This window comes from Mastomys coucha, unplaced genomic scaffold, assembly GCF_008632895.1.
Source record: "Mastomys coucha isolate ucsf_1 unplaced genomic scaffold, UCSF_Mcou_1 pScaffold20, whole genome shotgun sequence".
NCBI lineage: Eukaryota > Metazoa > Chordata > Mammalia > Rodentia > Muridae > Mastomys > Mastomys coucha.
The window spans coordinates 64,297,082-64,305,130 of record NW_022196903.1 but is presented as its reverse complement, the minus strand read 5'-3'; the positions used below and the strand labels follow the sequence as shown (position 1 = coordinate 64,305,130).

Below are 8,049 nucleotides of genomic sequence, written 5' to 3'. Positions count from 1 at the left end.
ATCCTGTGCAGTTTCAACTCTTCTGGTTTTAAATCAAAACCTTTGACTTAACTTTGAATTAATTTTTTGTGCAGGATGACAGATATGGATCCAATGTAGTCCTTGTGGTTGCCCAATTTGCAACTTGTTTTATTTTTTCTAATGCACGTTTATGTTTTTGACACATTTGTTGGAAATGATCTGTTCACAGAAGTGCAGGTTATGGGCCCTCTTGCAGTTCATTGGTCTATATGTCTATTTTTGTGGACGCACTTTGCTCTCTTTGTCATTACACCTCTGTGGGATAGCGTGAGGTCCATGATGTGATGGCACTGCGGGGTTTGTCGTGCTTAGTCTACTCATGGCCTTTTGTGTTTCCATATAAGCTTAGTATTATTTTTCTAGTTCTGTAAAGAATGTCGCTAGAACCCTGATGATGATAGCATTAAATCTGTAGATTGCATTTGTTAGTACAACACTTCACACATTATTTCTGCCAGTCCAGGATGTAGATTCTTCTCATGAAATCCACTCTTTCCTGTGCCTTTGTGATGGCAGGTGTCATTCTTCCTTCTCTGTAAAGTACTTTAAAAACTATCTTTCGCAGTCTCGTCTTGGCAGTCATGAGCTAACTTATAGATTGCTTGTCACATGGGTAACTTTGTTATCAGTTTAAAAAGAATCACAATGGTGGACATATCAATCTTGGCTAGATGCTACTTACTTTCCGGATTGAAGTGTAGCATTTCATGCTTCTTAGCTTTTAGGATTGCAGATGAGAGGCTTTATGTATTCTGGCATTTGTGTCCTGTGGATGAGTTGGTGTTTCCCCCTACAGTTTCTAATATTTGTTCTTTGCTTAAGATTTTATTTTTAATTTTCTGATTATAAAATGAAGCAAAGAGGATTTTCTCTTGTGAAATCTGTTTAGAGTTCTGTATTCCTTTTTTATTTTAATGTGTTTCTTTTTCTAGACTTGGGAAAAAGGAAAGATAGGAAAAAAATACTTAACAATAATGCAAGTGTTTACAGGGCTCGAGAGATGGCTCATTGGGTAAGAGCACTGATTGCTCTTCCAGAGGTCCTGAGTTCAATTCCCAGCAACCACATGGTGGCTCACAACCATCTGTAATAGTATCTGAAGCCCTCTTCTGGTGCGTCTGAAGACAATGACAGTGTACCATATACACAAAATAAATAAATAAATCTTTAAAAAAAAAGAGAGAGAAAAAGGTAAAACTTTAGAAAAGTATAAAACAATTAGAAGTATCGAATGTGTGTGTGTGTGTGTGTGTGTGTGTGTGTGTGTGTGTGTAAGAAACACAGGAGTAAACAAGGTAAAAAAAGAAACTAAGGAAAAAAACTGCTCTAAACTATAAAAATGAATGAACAAAATTAGATGATTATATGAAGAGAGATAACAAAAATATTTATAAAAAACCCAAATACATACAGTAAAAATCCTGCTAAGCGAGTAGCGTGGGGGAAGAAAGAACCGCACAGAAGGAACAATAGCGAAGAAGACATGAGGCTGTGTTGGAACAGCTTCTTCAAAAAAAGCATTCTCATGGAGGAAGAGGGTCCGGTGAACTTGTGGGTTCGTTCTTCCGCTTATGTTTTTGCTGAGTCTGTATTGTTTGGTTAGTATCCGAGGGCTTTCCTTGTTGCTACTAGGGGCCTCTGCTGGCCACACTGAGCTTTGCAGTCTGTCTTTCACCCTCCCGATGCCAGAGCTCTGTGCCTGTCTTGAGGGTGGGACGGCTCTGTTTCGGTTAGCTTTTCTTTCAGGAGTAGCTTTTTCTCCCCTTCCCCCTCTAAGGAAGTGTAAGCTGGAGGCAGCATTTAGCTGATTTCTCTGTCATACTTCCCTCCCACCCCCTTCTTTTCAAGTATTCTTTTACTTTTAAAATGAGCTTTTGAAATTCTTCCTCTATTTCTCTCTGTGGGAAAAAGTCCATTTTGTCCCCTGACCCACCTTTCTCAGCTCACATAGAGTTAGTCTTCTATTTTATCCATGTGAATTAAAGTCCTTGCCTGCCCTGCAACTTCCTCCCCAAGAACCTGCACTTTACCTTGACCACTCTTCAAAGGCTAAATCACTGATTAGAATCCTGACACCATTATTGATGCTATGTCGTACTTGCAGACAGAAGCCTGGGATGGCTGTCCTCCGAGAGGCTCTACCAGTCGCTGACTGAGACAGAAGCAGATACTTACAGCCAACCATTGGACTGAAGTCGGCGACCCCTATGGAAGAATTAGGGGAAAGATTGAAAAAGAGAAAGGAAGGGAGAGCAACTTCATAGGTAGAGGAACAGTGTCAACTAACCCAGACCCCTGAGAGCTCCCAGAGAGAAAGCCAGCAACCAATGAGCATACATGGGCTGGTCAGAGCCCCCTGGCATACACGTAGCATAGAACTTCCTTGTCTGGCCTCCCGTGGGAGAGGATGAGCTAATCCTGTAGAAACTTGATACCTAAGGGAAGGGGAGATGGCTGGGGTGGGGCCACCCTCTCAGAGGCAAAGGAGAGGGGGTCTAGGGGAAGAATTCTGCAAGGGGAGGTGGGGAGGGGAGCAACATTTGGGATGTAAACAACAACAACAACAACAAGAACAACAACAACGATAATAAAGAACTTCAGTGACTGTGGAGGGGTAGATGCAGGCCCTCAAGTGGCCATTAATTGCTACTTGAGGCCATTTACTGTCCTCTGTGACCTAACATCTTTGTGATTATTAGGTAAATCCTTTGGGATATATGAGCAGATCCCAACTCAACCCAACTTGAGTTGTTGGATGAACAGCATCCTCTTGTCAAATGCTGGGAATGTCAGATAACATCTGAGGCCTGTAGCAGAGGTTTTCCACTTTGCTCTAACCTGAACTCTGGTGCCCATCAGTACATTTGAAAAGCACCTTGTGGCCTCCTTTTGTTCTGTTACTGTAAAGCCTCTTAACATTTTACTTTGTTGGATTTTTTTATTTTTTTTGTTTTTTCGAGACAGGGTTTCTCTGCATAGCCCTGCCTGTCCTGGAACTCACTCTGTAGACCAGGCTGGCTTCGAACTCAGAAATCCGCCTACCTCTGCCTCCCAAGTGCTGGGATTAAAGGCGTGCACCACCACTGCCCGGCCTACCTTGTTGGAATTTAAGGTAACCAAAATCCAGGAGTCTTGGAAGGGGCAATGGTGGGGAGAAAGGAAAAAGTGTTTAGGACAAATTTTGTAGGAAGTAGGAATGTAGTGCAGAAAAATGTGTGCATGTGAGTGTGTGACGGCCAATCAAAGCTGAGGGTCTATGAAAAAGCCATAAGGAAACCTACTACTTTATGAGCTAATTAACATACAATTAATAAAAAGGAGTTGGTGCGAGGTACCCTGCATGGGAGGCTAAAGCTGCTTCCAGAAGCCATACATCATTAAATAACAATCCCAGTGCCAGGGGTGAAATACCGTGCTGTATGTTGGTCACTAAGGTCTTAAGGCCCTCAAACAGTACAGGCAGCTACCATAGCTAATATCTAGATGCTATGACCCTGTTGCTGAATACACTATGCTCTTCGGTTATAGAACGTGGAAAAACCAAGCTGGAACTCTTTGGAGGCTTCCTTTGAGCTGGGTAGACTTCACAGTGCCAGAAGGCGGTACACAGTCTTCTGGGCGAGGGAACTCTTCAGCAGCTGTATTCAGCTGTAGACCCTGCGCCCTATTCCATCTACCCCGGGGCTGGTAAGATATGCCCACGGGAACAATAGTGGTATGGCTAGTATGGGGGTAACCAACCATTTTCTGATTGGGTTTGAGGTCCACTCTACAGTGTTCACTCCTGTTACTGTAACCAGGGTTAAAGGTCCATGGTAGTGTAGCCTTAGTGGGAAATGTACTGCTGTTGTTTCACTAAACGGACATTGAATGGTCTTTAAATGGACTTTGAATGGCCTTGTATAAATAGGTTGAAATATATAGATCAAGCCCCCTTTTTTGTTTTTTTTTTTAAAGATTTATTTATTTATGATATGTAAGTACACTAGCTGTCCTCAAACACACCAGAAGAGGGCATCAGATCTCGTTATGGATGGTTGTGAGTCACCATGTGGTTGCTGGGATTTGAACTCAGGACCTTTGGAAGAGCAGTCAGTGCTCTTAACCGCTGAGCCATCTCTCTCCAGCCACCCCCACCCCCTTTTTTTTTTTACTGCAGAGACTCATAAATGGTCAAAGCACTGAAAATAAAGGATGACTGAGCGCTCAGTCGTTAATGGGTCATTTATGTCATCACCATACAAGGTTCAGGGAACACTGTGGAAGAAGGGTTAGAAAGAACGTAGAGTTGGAGGAAGGAAAGGAGTTTTGTGGACCATCCTCGGGAACCAGATATGGTTGCTGCACTTATGAATTCAGAGCAGCTTGATTACTTGCCCACAGCTAGAAGATTCGGCCTGTTAATATTCTGTCATGGGCAGAGTGGGGCTTATGAGGTTCTTCTCTTTCTTTATGATTTATGGCTAGTTAAGGACTCCTAGCTAGGTTAGTTGGGGCTTATCAGGCTCCCACCCTTTCCTAAAGAGCTTTGGCTGTTAATAGTTGCTAGGGGAGGGGCCAAAAGTTTCTTCAGCGATATGCCCACTGCTAGGCTGCTCGTGCTTTGTTAAATAACCCCTAACCCAAGCTTACGCAAGCTACCTCAGCTAAACATGATGGGTTATCAAAAAGTGTATGCGTGGCTGTGGGAAGATGGCTCAGTGGCTGAGAATACTTGCTGCCCTTGCAGAGGACCTGACTTTGATTCCCGGCACCCACAGGAGGCAGTTCACAACTGTTTGTAATTCCAGGCCCAGGATATCGGACACATTCTCATGGTCCATACACAGCACACGCTCATACACATAAATAAAAAGAAACCTTAAAAACGGACACAAAGGTAGCAGGGATATAGTTGGGAAGGAGTGTGAGGCAGATAAAAGGAGGTAATCAGTGTTGAGTATGATTAAAATACAGGACATATGTGTACTTCATACACACATGTCAAAGAGATGTGTATGAGGGTTGTAGAGGGCAGTTGGGTGGTGGAGATGAGTAAAATATTAGGAGGCCCATTACTCATGGGATCACTGAGGCAGGAACTATGCATTCTTTACGCATTGTTAAATTACTGGGGATGACAACTTTATTGTAGACATGCCTCTTAATGTTAATTTTCCTGATAGCTTGGATGATTTGGATAGTAAACTAAGAACTGCTTCATCCTATGGAGCTATGTATGGCCTTGAGTGAAGGAATATCAGTCAAGAAGGCAGTCTAAAGGTGTTGTGACTTCATTTGCCTGAGGGACTGGTGTGATTGGGGCAGGTGCAGCCCTTCATGCTTGGTGAGAATACTGTTCTTCATTTTCGTGACATACGGCCATGTGCACATACCCTGGACAACCCCCCCCCTCCCCATGCACTCTGGCTGTATAAGTGCTCTGCTTGGTTCTCTCTGCAAGTCAACACTGAGATACCAGCTACATGTTGCCCTCTGGTGTTGAAGCTGAAGCATTAAGTTGCAATAAAAGGACTGGTCTTGCTTATTATTATTTTTTTTTAATCATTAGTAGAGTGAGTTGAGCAGGTTATGTGAGGAAAGGAAGGAGGCAGGGGCAGTGATGGCAGTGTCAGTGGTGAAGGAAGAGTCCTTGATGACATCAGCAGTGACATCAAAAGGCTGTGGCAGAGATGACGAGGAGCAGAGGCAATAGAGACAAGAGCTGAAGACAAGAAACTTCTGGCCCTGGTACTGGGAGATTTCTAAGGAACTGTCAAAGGGCCAAGGTCCCAGACACCCCAGGTTGAGAGCTGCAACACTTGTCACTGCAGGCATGTGGGTCCCAAAAGGAATCTTAGGACTGTTTGCTGCAAGCACTCATTGCTGAAGATCAGGAGAGTTGTCAAGTGCTAGGGCTGCTGATGCTTAAAGCCCAGAGCAATAGTCCCTTAGCCTTTAACCTTTTAAAAATGATGTATTTTATTTTTAATTATATAAAAAAATCATCTCTGCCACAGCCTTTTGATGTCACTGCCAATGTCACCAGGGACACTTCCTTCACCACTGACACTGCCATCACTGCCCCTGCCTCCTTCATTTCCTCATGTTACCAGCTCAACTCACTCTACTAATGATAAAAAACAAAAATAGGCAAGACCAGGCCTTTTATTGCAACTAATGTGTCAACACCAGAGAGCAACATCTAGCTTGTATCTCAGGGTTGACTTGCAGAGTGAGCCAAGCAGAGTGTGTCTGTCTATCTATCTATCTATCTATCTATCTATCTATCTATCTATCTATCTATCTATCTATCTATCTATCATCTTTTTATCTATGACCAAGCCAGCTCAGTCAGTCAACAGGGTTTCAAGGGAGGGAATGAGGAACTGAAAAAGAAAAACGATTAGACAAAATTATAACATGACTCCAGCCCACACTGTGGCTGAAGCAGCTTTATTTCTCTCCAGCCTGCTTTTTATATCATTCCACGTATATCCAAAAAACATGGTCAGTTCTTAGATCATAGACAAAGTAATCAAGTGAAGTAGTAAACAAGGAGGTCACATGAGAAAGTGAGCAAGCAGAGTAGGATCACACAAGGTAATAGTTAAGTAAAGTAGTAAGCAAGGAGATCACATGAGGTAGTAATTCAGCAAAGTAGTAAGCAAAGCCCCATGGTCATGGTTTCTAGTATTCTTATCTGAGCCTACTTCCTTGTCCAAGCCCAGTGACCAATGCCGAATTCCTAGAAATGGCACCAAAAATCTCTCTCAACATATATATATATATGTGTGTGTGTGTGTGTGTGTGTGTGTGTGTGTCTGTCTGTCTGTCTGTCTGTCTATCTATCTATCTATCTATCTATCTATCTATCTATCTATCTATCTAGTGTGTATCTATCTATCTATCTATCTATCTATCTATCTATCTATCTATCTATCATCTAGTGTGTGTGTGTGTGTGTGTGTGTGTGTGTGTATGTGCATGTGAGCATAGTGCTTGAGGAGGCCAGAAGAGATGTTCAGATCCCTTGGAGATGAAGTTATGGACTGTTGTATATAACTGCCTGTGAGCTGCCTGGTATGGTGCTAGGAACTGAACTCATATCCTCTGGAAAAGCAGGGCATATCTTAACCACGGAGCCATCTCTCCCTAGCCATCCTGTTGGATTTCAAAACCTGGCACACTAGGCCTCTATCTCTCAGGGCTGGAGGCTGTAAGCCTCTGGGACTCCCTCTAAGCCCAGGTTTTTGGAACTCCAAGGCCTGGGACTAGACACCAAAGAGAGCTTTACTCCCTATCTTGGTAGGTCAGAAGAACCATGGCAAGCCATTGGATACCAGTAAAAGGTGGGAAGACATTAATTTGTAAAATTGAAGTTAATTATACAATTTGTTTGTGTCTCTGAATTGTAGAAACATTGTTTAGATATCAAAAATAAAAGCAATGAAAAGGAAATGATCTCACAGTGCCACCAAATGGCTCGTTGTCTGAGCATATCAGAAGCTGTGTCAGCAGATGGCAGTGCTGTATAAGCGGTGAGCCTACAGAAGCCCAGTCATGGGTCACTGAGCTGGCCTGCAAACAAAACCAGTGATCTGAATCTAGTCATGTCTCTGCCTCTATAATGGGAGCAGACTGTAGTGTTTAGACCCCCCTTCCCCCCCCTCTCTCTTTCCCTCTCTCAATCTCTCACTCCCTCTCTCCTCTCACTCCCTCTCTCTCTCCCTCTCTTTCTCTCTCTCAATCTCTCTCACTCTCTCTCTCCTGTCTCTTTCTCTCAATTTCTCTCTCTCTCCCTCTCTCTGTCTCACATGCGTGAATATGTATCTATGTAGATATATAGGTACATTATATGCTTCCTTCCTATCTGAACGTTTTTTTTCTTTTCAGACTATTTCTAATATGTATGCATAGGTGTGGCACAGGAAACAGTGGCAAGGAAATGATCTCACAGTGCCCCCAGTTTATTTATTTTATTTTATTTTATTTTTATTTTAGATATTTTCTTTATTTACATGCGAATTTCTCCATTCCCAGTTTCCC

General features: G+C 42.9%; 1 gene segment (V, D, J or C); it reads right to left on the bottom strand.

Moving 5' to 3' along the window:
• The window catches only part of LOC116099048, a 105,712-nt gene that overhangs the window by 11,649 nt on the left and 86,014 nt on the right, over positions 1-8,049 (bottom strand).